The sequence below is a fragment of the Macaca nemestrina genome, chromosome 8, assembly GCF_043159975.1.
Source record: "Macaca nemestrina isolate mMacNem1 chromosome 8, mMacNem.hap1, whole genome shotgun sequence".
NCBI classification, from domain to species: domain Eukaryota; kingdom Metazoa; phylum Chordata; class Mammalia; order Primates; family Cercopithecidae; genus Macaca; species Macaca nemestrina.
Window position 1 is genome coordinate 136,247,130 of NC_092132.1, and position 19,031 is coordinate 136,266,160.

Sequence of the window (19,031 nt, forward strand, 5' to 3'; positions counted from 1 at the left end):
GTTTTAAATGCACTCTCAGTGGGAACTGGCCTGGAATCAAAGGCTGCAGTGTTCTGGCAGGTGCTGTGTTCCACTGTGGTGGAGCCTGCATTGAATTCCAGAGCTAAGTCTCATGCTCATGTCCCTCTCCCCTCCACCTGCACACAAGTCCTCCCTTCATGCTGCCCTGCCTGGGGTTGAGGAACAGCAGTGTAGGCAATGAAAGACTTTCTATCTTCTTCAGTGTGTCTTTTCTTGTTATTATACTAAAAGCAGTTACTGTGATGTCTCACCTGATTTTGTAACCTTGTGCAGGTGCTTTATTGCATGGATAGTTTTTCAATATGGTGTTCCTGTGGGGACTATCTTGGAGGGCTCCACTGGTTCATCTTGTTTTGCCTCCTCTAAAAGATATTTATAAAGAATAAAAATCTGTCAACATATATGTTGCAAACACGTTCACAGATTTTTATTTACCTTTTAATGTTTTTCTTTAAAAATTTAATATGAAAGGCTATTATTTTATGTAGTCAAATCAATCAGTCTTTCTTCTGCAATTCTTGTCTTTAGTGTCATATTTAGAAAGTCCATTGCTTTCCTAGTAGTGCATAAATATTTACTTATATTTACCTTTCCATTTGGCTCAATGATCCTCACACTTTCATGACATTGGAATCATTTTCAGTCCTTTAACAAAATTTAGCTGCCCAGGCAACACTAAAACCAGTGGAATTATTATGTCTTATGATAAGGCCTAGGGATCTAAGCTTTGATAAAGCCGTCTAGATGACTTAAAAAATAAACTCCTTTTAAAAAATTACAGAAATACCTAATAAAAGCCAATATTTATTGATGTCTTTAGGACCATATTAAACCCATAGTAGTGTAGCCAAACAGTCACAATAAATCTTCAATAATGTGTAAAAGCTGACAGTCTTTGCTTTTATGGAGTTTACCATCAAGAAGGTAAGATGGTTCTAATAAAGTCATCACACAGAAAATAAAATATTTCAAGTATGATAAGCAATACAGAAGCTTAAAATGAGAGGTCCAGAGTGACATGAGAGCTGAAAACAAGGAATCTGGCCTAATTTTAGGAAGGGAACTCAGGGAATGTGTTTCTAGTGTTTTGAGATGAAGTTTGCAAGTCATATAGGAAAATTGGAAAATGCTGTTCACTCAGAGGGCAGGATAAGCAAATACACTGTGATCAATGAAACGAGTCCTAACGAGAGATTGAAAAGAGGCCAGCATGGCTATACTGCTGAGATTTTGGCTGAAGGGGGAAAAATCAAAATCATATGGGACCTCAGAGTCAGGGGAGGCATTAGCCTTTTTTCTAGGTGCAATGGGAATCTATTGAGTTTTAAGTTGTGGTGAGGATTGGCATGTTCATACTTTTATTTTGAATAAGTCGCTGCAGCAAACGATATGATCAGCCCATATCCCATAGACCTTTCATTATGCTCCAGATGGCCTCTGATTCCTGGACATGCACATAATAAAGTCCCTTCAGGACACTTCAAAAGTCTCTGAATTACAGCATGCCTCTGGCTCATTTTCATCTAATTATCTTTTGTTAATTTACTGGGAGTTATTGCTCCCAGACTACAGCCAAAGTTCATGATGACCTTCATATTATTAAAAGACTTCAACAAGTCTCTCTTTCCTGCTGAATTTTTTCTTTTCTTTTTTTCTTTTTCTTCTTTTTTTTTTTTTTTTTTTTTTTTTGACCATTTCCTTGAGGGACCTTCAATACGCTATACAAGTTGAGCATTAACATACTGAGATCTCTTCTTTTATTTTTCACCTGCAAGATACAGTACTGTAACTCACATAACTTAAAAAAAAACCATTGTGGAAGAACGTGTAACATGAAATCTGTAGTCTTAACAAATTTTGAAGTGTTCAATACAGTATTGTTAACTATAGGCATGATACTAAATAGCAGATTTGTAGAATGTATTCATCTTGCATAACTAAAACTTTATACCAGCTGAATAGCAAGTCTACATAGCCTGCGTCTGCCTGCCCATAGCAATCACCATTCTACTCTCTGCTTTTTATGAGTTTGATTATTTTAAATATTCGTATAATTAGAATCATGTGGCTTTGCCCTTCCATGTCTGGCTTACTTCACTTAGCATAATATACTTTAAGTTTATTCATGTTGTCACATATGGTAGGAACTCTTATTTTTTATGGCTTAATAATATTCAATTGTGTTTGCATACCACATTTTATTTATCCATTATTCAACAATGAATATTTAGGTTGACTCCAGTTAACAATGCTGCAATGAACATAGGAGTAAGAATATCTCTTCCAGATTTTGATTTCAATTCTTTTGGAAAAATACCCAGAAGTGGGATTGCTAAATCATATTGTAATTCTGTTTTTAACTTTTTAATGATTTTCTGTGCTGTTTTCCATACTGGCTGTACCATTTTACATTTGAACTAACAATGTGGAAGTGTTCCAGTTTCTCCGCATCCTTGCCAATACTTACTATATTTTGTTTCTTTTTATTATTATTATAGCCATCCTAACAGGCATGAGTTGGTATTTCATTGTGACCTTGATTTGCATTTCCCTGATGATTAGTGATGTTGAGCATTTTTTCATATATCTGTGGCTATTTTTATATATTCTTTGAAGTAATATCTATTCAAGCCTTTTTGACATTTTAAAATTAGATTTTTGGCTATTGAGTTGTAATTGTTCCTTACATATTTTGGATATTATCAGGTATATTGTTTACAAACATCTTCTATTCCACAAGTTGTATTTTCAACTCTGATTCTTTCATGTGACGTGTATAACCTTTTTGATGTGGTCCGACTGATTTTTTCTTTCATTGCGTGTGCTTTTGGTATCATATCCTATAAGTCATCCCCAAAACCAATGTTACGAATCTTTCCCCATATGTTTTCTTCTAGAGTTCTACAGTTTCAGACCTTACATTTAAGTCTTTAAGCCATTTTGAGTTGATTTTTGTGTATGATGTAAGATAAAGGAACAATTTTATTATTTTACATATAGATATCCACTGTGCCCACATCATTTGTTTGAGAGAGTGTCCTTTCCCCATTGTGTATTCTTGGCATCCTTGTCAGATATTAGTTGACCATATATGTAGGGGTTTATTTCGGGGATATTTATTCTTTTCCATATTTATATAGGCATGTAATATATTTTTAAATCAGGACGTGTAAGCCCTCCAGCATCTATTTTCTTCTTTCTCAAGATTGTTTTGGCTACTTTGGGTCCTTTGTGATTCTGTAGGAATCTTAGGATGAATTTTTCTATTTCTGCAATGAAAAAGTCAGTGTGACTTTGATAGGGATTGCATTGGATCTGTAGATTGCTTTGGGGAATGTGTTAGACCCTTTGTGTTGCTATAAAGGAATACCTAAGACTGGGTGATTTGTAAAGAGAAAAGATTTATTTTGGCTCCTAGTTCTGCAGGCTGTACATGAAGCATGGTACCAGCATCTGCTTCTGAGGGCCTGAGGAAACTTCCATTCATGGTGGAAGGCAAAGTGGGGCCAGGATGTCACATGGCAAGGGAGAGAATGGGGAGGTCTCAGACTCTTTCAAACAACCGGATCTCATGTGAGCTAACTGAGCGGGAACTCGCTCATCACCAAGGGGATAGTGTTAAGCCATTCCACCCCCATGATCCAATACCTCCCATTAGGCCCCACTTCCAACAATGGAGATCACATTTCAACATGAGATTTGGAAGGGACACACATCCAAAGCATATCCGGTAGTATTGAATCTTAACAATATTAATGTGTCAGTCCATTAACATAGGATTTCTTTCCATTTATTTGTGACTTCTTTCATTTCTTCCAGCAATATTTATTAACTTTCAGTGTAAAAATCTTTCACCTCCTTAGTTAATTACCAACCATTTTATTCTTTTTGATGCTATTGTAGATGCAGTCTTTTCTTAATTTCCCTTTTGTATAGTTCCTTGTTGTTGTAGCATCTGATTTTTGTATTTTTTTATGTTAATCTGACTTTTTTTGGTATCCTGCCCTTTTACTAAATTAATTTATTAGTTATATAATTTGTTGTGTAACATTTAGGGGTTTTTATATGTCAGATCATGCCTCTGCAAACAGAGATAATTTTTTTTTTTTTTGAGACGGAGTCTCGCTCTGTCACCCAGGCTGGAGTGCAGTGGCCGGATCTCAGCTTACTGCAAGCTCCGCCTCCCGGGTTTACGCCATTCTCCTGCCTCAGCCTCCCGAGTAGCTGGGACTACAGGCGCCTGCCACCTCACCCGGCTAGTTTTTTGTATTTTTAGTAGAGACGGGGTTTCACCATGTTAGCCAGGATGGTCTCGATCTCCTGACCTTGTGATCCGCCCGTCTTGGCCTCCCAAAGTGCTGGGATTACAGGCTTGAGCCACCGCGCCCGGCCAAACAGAGATAATTTTAAATCTTTCTTTCCAACTTGGATGCCTTGTATTTCTTTTACTTGCCTAATTGTTCTGGCTAGAAATTCCAGTATGACAGACATAGAGATGGTGATGGTGAACATATCCTATGGTTTGAATGTTTGTGCTCTCCAAAACTCATGCTGAAGTTTAATTGTCATTGTAACAGTATTAAGAGGTGGTATTTTTAACAGGTATTTAGGTCATCAGGGCTCTGCCCTCATAAATGGATTAATGCCAAAATTAAAGGGCCTTTAGGGGTGAGTTTGCTGTCTTCCACTTTTTTGCCATGTGAAGACACAGGATTCCTCTTTGCCCTTTTGCCTTCTGTGGTGGCAGCATGTGATGGGACAGGAAGAAGGGCTTTGTCAGAAGTTGGTGCCTTGATCTTGGCCTTCTCAGCCTCCAAAACTGTAAGAAAATAAACTTCTGTTTATTATACCCAGTCTGTGGCATTCTGTTAGAGCAGTGCAAGATGAACTAAGACAGCATCCTTGTCTTGTTCTTTTTACACTTTAGAGGAAAAACTTTCCATTTTTAAGCTGTTGGGGTGTCATATACATTCCCCTTATTGTGTACATTTCTTTTTTACCTAATTTGTTGAGAGGTTTATGATGATAGGTTGTTGAATTTTGTCAGATGCCTTTTCTGCATAATGAGATAATTGTACATTTTTGCCCTTCATTCTGTTCATGTAGAGTATTATATTAATTGCTTTTTGTATGTTGAACTATCCTTGTGTCCCTTAGATGCACTGCACTTGGTCATGGTGTACGATCCCTTTAATGTGATGTTAAATTTGGTTTGCTAATATTTTGTTGAAGATATTTGTATCCTCAGAGCTTTCTGCATTTATCAGCGATATTGGCCTATAGTTTTCTATTTGTTTGTTTGTTTATTTTGAGATGGAGTCTCGCTTTGTCACCAGGCTGGAGTACAGTGGCACAATCTTGGCTCACTGCAACCTCCACCTCCTGGGTTCAAGCTATTCTTGTGCCTCAGCCTGCCGTGTAGCTGGGCTTACAGGCACCTGCCCTCATGCCTGGCTAATTTTTTTGTGTTTTTAATAGAGATGAGGTTTCACCATGTTGGCCAGGATGGTCTCAATCTCCTGACTTCATGATCTGCCTGCCTTGGCCTCCCAAAGTGCTGGGATTACAGGTGTGAGCCACTGCGCCCAGCCAGTTTTCTTTTTTTTTTCAGTGTCTTTGTCTAAGCTATCAGGGTAGTGCTGGCTTCATAAAATGTGTTTGGAAGTGTTCCCTCTTCATTTTTTTGGGAAAAATTAGAAAGACTTGGCATTAATTCTCAAGTGTTTAGTAGATTCACCTGCGTAGCTCTGATCCTGGGCTTTTCTTTGCTAGAAGATTTTTGGATATTGATTCAATCTCCTCATGAGTCATAAGTCTGTTTAGATTTTCTATTTCTTTATGATTCAGTCTTGGTAGGTTGTCTGTTTCTAGTAATTTATTTCTTCTAGATTTTTCAATTTGTTGGTGTATAATTGTTTATTATGATCTTATGATCCTTTTTATTTCTGTGTCAGTGGTTGCAATACATGCTCCTTCATTTCTGATATTATTTATTTAAGTCTTCTCTCCTTTTAATCTCAGTCTAGTTAAAGGTTTGTCAATTTTGGTTGTTTTTGTAAAAAACGACCCTTTAGTTGAATTTTTTTCTATTTTTTTATTCTATATATATTTTAACTGTGTGCTCTAGTCTTTATTATTTTTTTCCTTATGGCAATTTTGGGCTTAGTTTGTTCTTTTTCTATTCTGTTGAAGTACAAAGTTAGGTTGTGCATATATATGTATAAGATAAATATATAACTATAAATATGGAGTTATATAAAATATACATTATTATATTATATATTATGTTTTATGTATTTGTATTAGTCCATTCTCATGCTGCTATGAAGAAATACCCAAGAGTGGGTAATTTTTAAAGGAAACATATTTAATTGACTCAGTTCCATGGGTTGGAGAGACCTCAGAAAACTTACAATCATGATGGAAGGGGAGGCAAATACGTCCTTCTTCACATGGTGGCAGTGAGGAAAAGTGTAGAGCAAAGTGGGGAAAACCCCTTATAAAATCATCAGATCTCATGAGAACTCGCTCACTATCATGAGAACAGCATGGAGGCAACTGCCTTCATGATTCCATTACCTCCCACCGGGTCCCTCGCACAACATGTGGGGATTACAGGAACTACAATTCAAGATGAGATTTGAGTGGTGATACAGCAAAACCATATCAATATTCTAGTATAATTATATATTACATTACATTATATATAGCATATATTTTTTCAATGCAGGTGTTTATCACTATGAACTTCCCTCTTAGCACTACTTTTGCTGCATACCGTAAGTTTTGAAATATTGTTTCTTCCTTTTCATTTGCCTCAAGATATTTTCTAATTTCTCTTTTTATTTTTTTCTTTGACTCAATCAAGAATGTTGATTCATATTCACATATTGTAAAATGTCTAGATTTGTTTCTGCTACTAATTTCTAGTTTTTTTCTGTTGTGGTCAGAAAAGATACTTGGTATAATTTCAATCCTCTTAAATTTGTTAAGGCTTGTTTGTGACCTAATGTGATCTATCTTGGAGAGCATTCCATGAATTTGACAAGCACATGTGTTCCCCTGCCGTTGGGTAGAATATTCTGTAAATGTCATATGTCCATTTAGTCTGTAGTGTTACTCAAGTCTACTGTTTCCTTACTGATTTTCTATCTGAATCTTTGATCTGTTATTGAAAGTGGGGTATTGCACTCCATTTCTACCAATATTTGCTTTATGTATTAGGTGTTCTGATGCTTTATGCGTATATATTTATTGTTGTATTTTTCTGTTGACACTTTTATCATTATATAATGTCCTTTTTTGTCTCTCATGAGAGTTTTCAATGATGTCTATTTTGTGGAATGTAAGCATAACCACTCCTGCTCTCCTTTGGTTACCATTTGCATAAAATGTCTTTTTCCATCCCTTCATTTTCAGCTTGTGTGTCTTAAATGTAAAGTGAGTTTCTGATAGACAGCATATAGTTAGATTTTGCTTTTTAAAAATCCATCAGCCACTCTATATCTTTTTATTGAAGAATGTAATTTATTTGCTTTTAAAGTGATTATTTATAGAGAAGAATTTACTGTTGTCATTTTGATCATTATTTTCTGTCTGACTGTAGTTCATTTGTTTTTCTGTTCATTTCCTATTTTCTTCCTTGGTGTTTCGTTTCTTTTGTATAGCCTCTTTTGTATTTTCTTTGTGGTTACTATGAGGTTTACATAAAATATCTTATAGTTGTAATAGTCTATTTTAGGCAGATAACAACTTATCTTCAATAGCGTACAAAACTTAACACTTTTACTTCTCTCCCACCCACTTTGTTAATGTCACAGTTTACACATTTTTATGTTTTATATTAACATGTTTTGTGTTACAATTATTTTAATACTTTTCTCTTTTAATTATTATAGTATAATTAAAAGTGATTTACCCACCATTATTACAGTATTACAGTGTTCTGTATTTGCATACATATTTACCATTACCAGTGAGGTTTGTACTTTCATATGCTTTCATATTGCTGTTAGCATCTTTTAATTTCAACTTAAATAATTCTCTCTGTATTTTTCCAGAGGCAAGTCTAGTTGTAATGACCTGTCTCAGCCTTTATCTGGGAAGTATTTATCTATCTTTCATTTTTGAAGGATGTTTCTCCTGGGCATATTATTCTTGTTTGGCAGTTCTTTTCTTTTTAGCGTTTTGAATATATCACATTGATCCCTTTTGGCCTGTAAAATTTCTGCTAGGAAATCTGCTAATCATCTTATGGAGATTCCCTTGCACGTGACATGTCACTGCTCTCGTGATAATTTCAAAGTGTTCTCTTGACTTTGAAAATTTAATTATAATGGGCCTCAGAACAGAATTCCTTGGGTTTATCTTACTTGGAATTTGTTGAACCTTCCAAAGATGGATGTCCATTTCCTTCTCTTGATTTGGAAAGTTTTCAGCCATTATTTGTTTGTATAAGCTCTCCAGCCTTTTCTCTTGCTCTTCTCCTCCAGGATTTCCATAATGTGTATGTTGGCTTGCTTGAGGGTATCTTATAAGTCCCATAAGCTATCATCATTCCTTTTTTTTAATATTATTTTGCTCTTCTGACTGGAGAATTTCCAGGGACTTGTCTTTAAGTTTGCTGATTCTTCTACTCTCTCTAGTTTGTTGTTAATCCCCTCTAGTACATTTTTCGATTCAGTTAGTGTATTCTTAAGCTTCAAGATTTCTGTTAGGTTCTTTTAAAATAAATTCTGTCTCTATTAAAATCTCACTTTATTCATATATTGTTCTGACCTCTTTGAACATCTTTATGATTATTTTGAATTGTTAGGTAATTATATATTTCTGTTTCATTAAGGTCAGTTTGTGGAGATTTATCTTGTTCTTTCATTTGGAATATAATTCCTTATTTCTTCATTGTTCTTGAATTTTTGTATTGGTGTCTTTGAATTAGAGAAAATGACCATCTTTCTGAGTTGTCATAGACTGAACTTACACAGAAGACCCTCATTAATCAGCTCAGCCAGAGAATGTGAAGACCTCTCAAATATTTGTGGTAATCCAATCCACAGTCTTTATTTTTAGCAGCTCCCAGATCTCAAGAGTGTGCTGTGTACCATCATCGCTCCAAGACAGGCATAATGAAGACAAAAACTCCCTTCTGTAGCTCCTTGAAAAACTGGAAAGTTGGACATACAGTTCACCTTTTTTCCTTCCTAGGGAAATGCTAAAATTTAGTATTTGTAATCCACTTGCTCTGGCTGAACCAGGAGGAGGGGCTATGGTGAGTGCTTGTGTGCTAGTTTGAACTGCCTTCTGTTTTCACTCTTCCCTAGGCGTTGAGCATATGCTGTGTCCTGTCAGTGCTCCAAGACAGGTGAGACAGCAGCCCGTTCCTTGGACAGCCCCAGGAAAAATTGAAAGGTTGGGTAAATGGCTCCACTATTTTCCTCCCCAGGTAGAAGCATCAGGCTAGGGTTTTCTCCCAATAACGTAGCCTAATACATAGGTTGTATTAACAATAACATAGCATTGTGCTGGGGTGGATTATGAGAGAGTGTCTCAAATTTTATTTACCAGCTTCTGTGTGGCTGTTTTTCCATTCTCCGAGGGTGTGGTAGTTTCTAAACTAGTTTCTGTAGTTCTCACAATGAAAATGTATCCATGTATTGCTGAATTGGTATACCCATAAAGGGAAGGAGGGCCCAGGGCTTTCTAACCTGCCATCTTGTTGACTCACATATCTTTTTTCAGTCAAGTGAGAGTCAAAACGGCTCTCAAAAGCACAATATAGGAAAAAAGATTTGTCACATTTACAACTTATATTGTAGAACCCATTGAGCACATTGAGCACAGAAAATCTCCTGTCCAAAAGCAAGGGTAATTTACTATTATGAACATGAGAAACATATGTTATTAAGGATTGCCAGGCTGGTCATGATGGTCACTTGCTATAGTCCCTGGAAGGTATCTTAGGTATCTTGGAAGGCTGAGGCAGGAGGATCGCTTGAGGCCAGGAGTTTGAGTCCAGCCTGGGCAACGTGGCACCCATATCTAAAAGAAAAAACAAAAAACAAATGAATAATAAAAAAAGAATTGCTATATGTTGAGAAGTAGAAAATACCTTTTATACTACACAGAAGTATATTTCTTTTTCTTTTTCTTTTTTTCTTTTCTTTTTTTTTTTTTTTTTTTTGCGATGGAGTCTCGTGCTGTCGCCCAGGCTGGAGTGCAGTGGCGCGATCTCGGCTCACTGCAAGCTCCACCTCCCGGGTTCATGCCATCATTCTCCTGCCTCAGCCTCCTCAGTAGCTGGGACTACAGGCGCCACCACCGTGCCTGGCTAAGTTATTGTATTTTTAGTAGAGACGGGGTTTCACTGTGTTAGCCAGGATGATCTCGATCTCCTGACCTTGTGATCCCCCCACCTCAGCCTCCCAAAGTGCTGGGATTACAGGTGTGAGCCACCACGCCCGGCCCACAGAAGTATATTTCAACAGTATATGCTAGCACTTACATTCAGTCCTAAAATACTGCTTTAGTCTTCTCTCAGCTTTTCATCTTAGATCTTACTGTCCAGGCTTTAAAATCATCCTACCTGGCTCCAATTCATATTTTCCATTTGTATTTTCAAATTTTTTTCAGTTTTAAGCAAAGTGGATCCACTGTGATTAGTAAAATGTGTGTTCTACATCTCGCAAGGAGTAATTTAATTTTAGGCTACACCGTGCCCACATGCTGAAGTAAGAACTGCCTTGTGTTGAGTTTCTACTCTGTTATGGTTGTCATTCTTTGTGTTTTACTAGGCTTTCTCAATTGATTCCATTGAAACGCTTTAGCAACAAAGTGAACATCAACTTAATATTTTGTGGTGTAAACATTAAAAATCCATTTTTTAAAACAATTTGGAAATCGCCTGCTCTCTTTCTTCAGCAAAAAGAAGTCTCATGACCTTCTTGCAGAGGGAGACCTGTTCTCGAGTTATCACTGAGGCAAACTGGAAAATAAGTTATGGGAGTTCCTACTTTCGTTTTCAGGCACAGAGGGGTTTCCTAAGCTCCTTCTGTGGAGAGATTTCAGAAATTTATGTCTTGAGCAAGTTGAGGAAGAAGGCATGGAGTGCAGTCTGTTCTGTTCTTGTTGGAAGAGGCCTCCAACAGGGAGAGATTGCATGGCTGAAATTATCATGAAGCAAGCAGAGGAAGAAAATGCATTGAGTGCCCGCTCTCCTATTCAAGCAAGTAGAAATCTCACATCCTCCTTGCAGGGAGATACTTCTGAAGTAATCACTGAAGCAAACCAAGGAAGAAAGCTCAAGATGCGCTCGCTTTTCCTTTTAGCCATGGAGATGTCCTCAGCCTCCTTACAATGGTAGATTGTAAGGGATTTATTGCTGGAGCAAGTAAGAGAAGAAGACACAAGGAATGCCATCACTCCCATTTAGGCTGAAGAAGCTTTCGTTTTCTATTTGCTGTGTAAGCTTCCAGATACTGGCTTCTTAGGAACCAGAGCCACAGATAGCTGCTGGAAAAGTGTGAAACCAAACTCTTTCCAGGGGTTAGGTTGGAAGTTGGCCTGATCCCAGTGGCTGTGGTTGCTGGAAGTGCTCACATGTTTTAAAACCCCCTTTGCTCTTCAGTAAATCTTCTGATGCTCTGTCCCTGATGTTCCTCAAGCAAGGTGGTTTAATAACCAGGTTCTCTGGCAGGAACTGTAAAATTGTGGCACTATGTGTATGGTACAAACCCTTAACCCTTCAGGAAGAAGCTAGGAATTGGGGATTCTTTCTAGGTTGTAAGGCACTGTGCTCAGGATGGGGTTAGTGTTCAAGTTTTTCTTCATTTTTTCCACTTGTTTTGATGTGGATATTTTCTCAGTCATCCAGTGTGTAGGAGTCTTTTAACTAGAGTTTGGCTTTCTCTTGGAGAGAACTGATGTGTGTGTAGGTGTCTACTCAGTGTGTCTGTGGGAGGAGAGTAGTCCAGAGCCTTCTATTCCACCATTTTGTTGCTGACATCAGCCTGAGGACTTTTTCCTTTATTTATATATGAGACAGAAGCCATTCTCTGTGCTATGTGTGTGTGTGTAAATATATTTATGCATATAACATATAAATAATGTATTTGTTTCCCAGGAAAAAGTATAATCCAGGGGAAAAGTTTCAGAGGATAAACATTGATAGTCTTTCCTCCTCTCTGGCCTTTTAGCAAGGAAGTGTTTTATGTTTTTCTGATCAAGAGAATATGTGGATTTGTGGAATTAAAAAAGCCAGAGTAAACAGGTGGGCTATTTTGCAGAACGTCTTTTAATGAAATAGGATTCACATAATTTGACAGAAAGCAAGCTAAGTTTCCATGGTTTCTGCTTGCCATCTTCATTGTGTTTAACTTCTTTGGCTGCTGACTCAAATGTTTCATCTGAGGTAAAGGTGACCCCAGACACCTCAGGAAGATCCTCAGAGCCCTTCTCTGTCCTTGGGAAGAAGAATGAAAGTACCCTGATAGCCTCTAGAATATGTTTGATGAACTAATTATTAATTGAAGGTATTGCCAAGACAAAATAGATTTCTAAAGTCTGGCCCTGTATTCAATAAAGTAAGAATGCTTCTTTAACTATTTTGCCATTTATTTCTTTGCATTACAGAAAAATGTATCAGGCTACAATTTCATGTTTCTATAATTAAAAACTCCTTATTATTAAAATTACTACTGGGCTCGATGTGGTTTCTCATGCCTATTATCCCAGCACTTTGAGAGGCTGAGGCAGAAAGATCACTTGAGCCCAGAAGTTCAAGACTAGCCTGGGCAACATGATGAAACCCTGTCTCCACAAAAAATACAAAAAATTAACTAGGCATGATGGTACATGCCTGTAGTCCCAGCTACTTGGGAGGCTTAAGTGGGAGGATCGCTTGAACCCAGGAGGTCGAGGCTGCAGTAAGCTTCTGCACTCCAGCCTGGGCAACAGGGCAAGATTCTGTCTCAAATAAAATAAAATTGCTATTAATGTCAATACTGCTTGACTTATAATTTTAAAAAATGAACACACTATATAAGTTCTGATAAAAGAAATATAATAGAAGTAGCCCTGCAACTTTAGATAAGCCACTTAATCTCCCTGAGCCTCAATTTCCTCATCTGTTACAGAGTAGAGTTGAGCTATGTGATCACAAGATGTAGAACAGCGACTCTTCACCAGTGGGATATAATTAGGATCTATAAAAGTGACACATGTTTTGTATTTTTTAAATAATGAGCAAGATTGAATATACTTCTTCAAACTCATACACAGAGCCTTTGGCTGGTGGGAAATCTTAGAAGATACACCAAGAGTTGAAACATAGTGAGGTGTGATAGAAATGATTGAGTGGCACCAAATTTAATCTATCATTACTGTAGATCTGTGACTTTGATGTCCATTACATAAGTGACCTAAATATATGTGTGCATAATATAAAATAGATATAAAATAACACCTGATATTAATAATAACTACCATTTTAAGAGCTTTCTGTATGCTGGGGAAAAGGAAAAAATACTTGAATAAAGTTTAAAAGACAAAACTATTAAAAATAACACTACGTGTAATAATTCTAAGGGATATATAACAACTTAATTTTGACCACAAAAAAAAGTAACAAATACACTTTAACATTTTTATATTGCCTATCCCTTAATCAATTGTTGTAGTTACTGTTCTTTTTGATAGTTTTGCCTTTAAAAAAAAATTATTTTTTTGAGATGGAAGTCTCGATCTGTCACCCAGGCTGCAATGCATGGCGCAATCTCAGCTCACTGCAACCTTTGCCTCCCAGGTTCAAGTGTTTCTCCTGCCTCAGCCTCCCAAGTAGCTGGGATTACAGGTGCATGGCACCACACCTGGCTAATTTTGAACATTTTTGGTAGATATGGTGTTTTGCCATGTTGACCAGGCTGGTCTTGAAGTCAACCTCAGGTGATCTGCCTGCCTCAGCCTCTCAGAGTGTTGGGATTACAGGTATGAGCAACTGCGCCCAGCCAGTTTTATCTTTTAGTTTTCCTGCTTGAGATATAAATGGTTTACTTCCCACAATTACAGTATTACAGTAGTCTTAATTTGTCTGTATTCTTTCTTTTGCCAGTGAGTTTTATACATATACCCATTAGCATCCTTTTCTTCCCGACTGAAGAACTCCCTTTAGCATTTCTTGTAAGACAGGTTTGGTGTGATGAATTCTTTCAGCTTTTGATTGACTGGGAAAATCTTTATCTTTCCTTCATGTTTGATGGGAAGCTTTACCAGATAGAGTATTCTTGATTGACAGTTTTTTCTCTTCAGCACTTTGAATGTATTATACCATTCTCTCTCTTGTCCCGCAGGGTTTCTACTGATAAATCCACTGAAAGCCATACTTGGGCTCTGCTGAATGTGATATGTTTCTTCTTGATGGTTTGAGTTTTTCTTATTTGTATTTGAGTTTTAACAGTTTGATTGTAATGTTCCTTGGGAAAATCCTCTTTGGATTGAATTTTATTTGTAACCACTCAGCTTCCTCTACATGAATACAGTATAGTCTTTCTTTAGATTTGGGAAATTTTCAGCCATTATTTCTATAAGTGTCCTTTATGGACATTTTTCTCTCTCATCACCTTTGAAAATTCCTGTTATGTGAAGGTTCGTTTGCTTGATGGTGGTCCATAATTCTCATAGGCCTTCTTCACCCTTTTTTATTCTTTTTTACTCTTTGATCCTCTGATTGAGTAATTGCATATGTTCTATCTTTAACCTCATTGATTCTTTCCTTTGAGCAAATCTGTTGATGTTTTCTCATGAGTTTTTCAAGTTTGGTTATTGTATTCTTTATTTCTAGGATTTCTATTTGGATTTCAAAATTGTTTCTATTTCATTTTAAAATTTCTAATTTTGTTCCTGGATTATTTTCCAAATTATATCTAGTTTTCTATTCATATTTTATTGTGATTCCCTGAATATCTTTAAAAGGGTTAATCTAAATTATTTTCAGACATATGATAGATTTTTAATTTTTCTAGACCTTTTGTTAGTTTCTTTTGTTGGAGTTATATTTCCTTGAGTTTTTACAATCCTTGCACCTTTACAGTAATGCCTGTGCATTTAAGGAGGCAGCCGCCTCTTCAGCTATTGCAGGTGTTCTTTGGTTCTGTTAGATCTTTACTAATTAGTATCAATTCTTAATTTCTAGCTTGTTGTTGTTCCTGTTCTGAGAAGAGCTTATAGTGCATACCAGATCCGGAACACTGCAGTGGAACTAACTTTCTGCCCTACCATTATTTCCTGATTTGGGAAGGTCTTAGAGTGAACACTGGAACTTAAATGCTACACTGGAACTAAATCGCAGCCCTGCCTTTGTCTTCCAGTCTGGTGAAAACTTACAGTGAGCACCAGAACTCTCATGCCATCCTTTTAGTTGTTCAGGCCAGTGAATGTCTTCAGCCAAGCACCTGGGATTTATGGGAAATAGGACTAGGGATTGGGGCCTTCCCATGAATTGTGCCCCCTGCAGTGCAACGGTGCTGGCCAATCTCTTTAGTATGGCATTACCACTGATCCGAACATAGAAGGTCTACCAAGTTGCTGCAGTCAGTGCCCTGCACTTTGGCCTCAACTCATCTCAGGAGGTTCACTCCTCTTGGCACTCCCACTGGTTCTTGCAGGGCAGGACCAAAGTGAGTTTCCCACAGAGATTCCCAGATCTGTGGGGAGATTGGATATCCACCTCCAATTCTCTCCTCTCATTCAGCAGCTGTGGACTGAGGAAAATTTTCTGTGAGTGGCATTATGCTGGCTTGGGGGAGAGGGTGGCACAGTCTAAAATGATTCTTACTCTTACCAGTTATGATTTCTTTTGATTCTGTGGGCCCAGGGTGTTTCTTCATTTTTCGCTGAATTCTGGTAAATTCAGGATGGTTCTCTTGTCTTTGAATAGTTTCTAATTATACTTTTGTCGGGTGAGTGATGCCAGGGGATCTTCTGTTCCACCATTTTGCTGACATCTTCCCTTAATTGGACTCTTAAACCCTGCCATGGCCCATTTCTTTCATGGATAATTGTCTAATTGATGTTGTGGTGGGTTTTTTTTGTTTGTTTGTTTTTAAGGACAAAGACTGATATTCTTACTCTGCTAGCTTGCTGATATCATCAATGAGTTTTATTTTGGATTATAAATATAATGCATAAATGTGAGAAAGGCAATAGGAAGTGGGACTGACAGAGGCAAAAATTTTCTGTTTTTTATGCTTTTCTTGGAAGAAATCATTATTACAATTTGAAAACATTTTCATGCGTATATAAGTATGACCATAAGTTTTTTTCCACATTGGCACATAGAGAGTTATCTATTATTATCAACCACAGGTTATTCTGTTTCATAGACTGTAATTTAAGAACAATTCTCTATTAAAAATATTTAGATAGTTTCTATTTTTGTCATTACATATTATGCTGTGATCTTTATACTTACACATTATTTCACAGATGTATTTACTTCTGCATAATGAATTCCTGTAAGTGAAGGTGCTGAGAAAAAGTGTCTGCATGTTTGTATAGATATTGCCAGATTGCTCTATAAAAGAATTTACCAATTTTATTCTCTGACTAAAAGTGTATGAGAGTGCCTATTTTCTTTTTTTTTTTTTTTTTTTTTTGAGACGGAGTCTTGCTCTGCCGCCCAGGTTGGAGTACAGTGGCCGGATCTCAGCTCACTGCAAGCTCCGCCTCCCAGGTTTATGCCATTCTCCTGCCTCAGTCTCCCGAGTAGCTGGGACTACAGGCGCCCGCCACCTCGCCCGGCTAGTTTTTTGTATTTTTTGTAGAGACGGGGTTTCACCGTGTTAGCCAGGATGGTCTCGATCTCCTGACCTCGTGATCCGCCCGTCTCGGCCTCCCAAAGTGCTGGGATTACAGGCTTGAGCCACCGCGCCCGGCCAGAGAGTGCCTATTTTCTATATCCTTGGTAACACTGTGTACAACTTCATAATCTTTGCCATGTGATGGGTAAAAATTGTTCCTCTTGTTTTCATTTGTTTTTCTATAAATATGAATAACATTGACAATCTTCATGTTTAGTGGATATTGGTACTGTTTTTTTCTCTTTAAACTACTTATTTACGTACTTTTGACATTTTGATTAATTTACAAGTTAATTACATATTAGGGAAATTATTACTTTATCATATCAATTGCTATCAGATATGTTGAAAATATACTTCCAGCTTTTCATTTATAGTTTGAATCTCTTCATTTTTTAAACTGTAATTTCTTTCTGTATTCATGAGTGATATTTCTTGATAATCTATTTTTTGTGATATTTTTCTTTGTTTTTAAAAAGTTCAACTTTTGTTTTAGATATAGGGAGTACATGTAAAGTTTTGTTACATGGAAATATTGTGTGATGCTCAGGAGTATGAATCCTGTCACACAGGTAGTGAACATAGTACCCAATAGGTAGTTTTTAACCTGCTCCCTTCCCTTCCCCATCTAGTAGTCTACAGTATCTATTGTTCTCATATTTATATCCATGTGTGCTCAGTGTTTCGCTGCCACTTGTAAATGAGAACATGGGTTTTCTGTTTCTGCATTAATTCGCTTAGGATTATGGCCTTCAGCTTCATCCATGTTGCTGCAAAAGACAGCATTTTATTTTATTTTTTATGACTGTGTTGTGTTCTATGGTAGATGGGTCCCACATTTTCTCTATCCAATCCACCACTGATGGTCACCTGGGTTAATTCTGTGTCTTTACTGTTGTGAATAGCATAGTATTGAATATACGAGTGCATGTGGCTTTCTGGTAGAATGATTTATTTTCTTTTGGTTATATAACCAGTAATGGGATTGCTGGGTTGATGATAGCCCTGTTTTAAGTTCTTTGAAAAATCTCCAGACTGCTTTTCACAGTGGCTGAACTAATTTACATTTTCACCAACAGTGTATAAGCATTCCCTTTTCTCTGAAGCCTCACCAACATCTGTTGTTTTTCTAACTTATTAATAATTACAATTCTGACTTGTGTTGATATTTCATTGTGGTTTTGATTTGCATTTCTCTGATGATTCATGATGCTGGCCGGTTTTCATGCTTGTTGGATGCTCGTATGTCTTCTTTTGAGAAGTGTCTGTTCATGTCCTTTGCCCATTTTTTTAATGGGGTTATTTGTTTTTGCTTGTCGACTTGTTGAAGTTTCCTATGGATTTTGGATATTAGGCCTTTGTTGGATGCATAATTTGCGAGTATCTTCTCCCATTCTGTAGGTTGTATGCTCTGATACTGTTCATAAATTGTTGAAGTTTTAAGTTTTCAAGTTGATATTAATCTTTTCTTACATAATTTTTACCATGTTTTAAAATTTTCTTTATCTCATTATTTTCAGCACATTCATTTGTATTCCTTTATGATTTCATTTTTACAGGTAATCTTTTTTATCTATCTGGAAAGTTATTTTGAAACTTTTTGGGACTCCATCTCATTCCATTCCTCAAAAGCTAGCCAATTATCCAATACCATTTATTGAGTCATCTGTATTTCCCACATTGATATGAAATGTAATATTTATTCTACTGTAAATTCTTCCATATATTTAGATATATTTCTCTTGTACTTAAAAAGAAATTCATTTTGCTTTTTGTACCAGCACAAAGTATTCTTAGTTACCTAGCTTTAAAACAAGTTTTCATATCTGAGGGGCCTGTTCTGAGTTCTGTTTGAACAGGAGTGCTTTTTGAATCCTATGAGACTTGCAGGGTGAAGTCAGAAGATTTAGCAGGCAGTCAGAAGAATGGGTCTTAATCTTTGAAGAGAAATCCAGAGTAAGATACAACAGTGAGAGCCATCAGTTTGTAGGTAATAGAAAAATCCATGAGAGTGGATGAGAATTCATTGAGAGAAATTCTGAGGAAGATGTAAACTTGGAATCCTTCTATGTAATAGAATTTTTCCACACATGTAAGCATTTCTGTCCAATGTTTGTTGATTCTTAAAATGTCTTTGCTTTTAAAAATGTCTACTAACAG

General features: G+C 36.8%; 1 long non-coding RNA gene across 5 annotated transcripts in view; it reads left to right on the forward strand.

The window, feature by feature from the left end:
* Positions 1 to 19,031, forward strand: part of LOC139355905 (uncharacterized) — a 166,429-nt gene that overhangs the window by 39,856 nt on the left and 107,542 nt on the right. Inside the window, exons 3-4 of one of the 5 annotated variants that reach the window (XR_011607196.1) lie at positions 6,752 to 6,800; positions 9,342 to 9,380. The exons of the other annotated variants lie outside the window; for them this stretch is intronic. This is a non-coding gene — a long non-coding RNA (uncharacterized lncRNA). Of the gene's footprint in view, positions 1 to 6,751; positions 6,801 to 9,341; positions 9,381 to 19,031 lie in introns of those variants that run through there. 5 annotated transcript variants of the gene reach the window in all.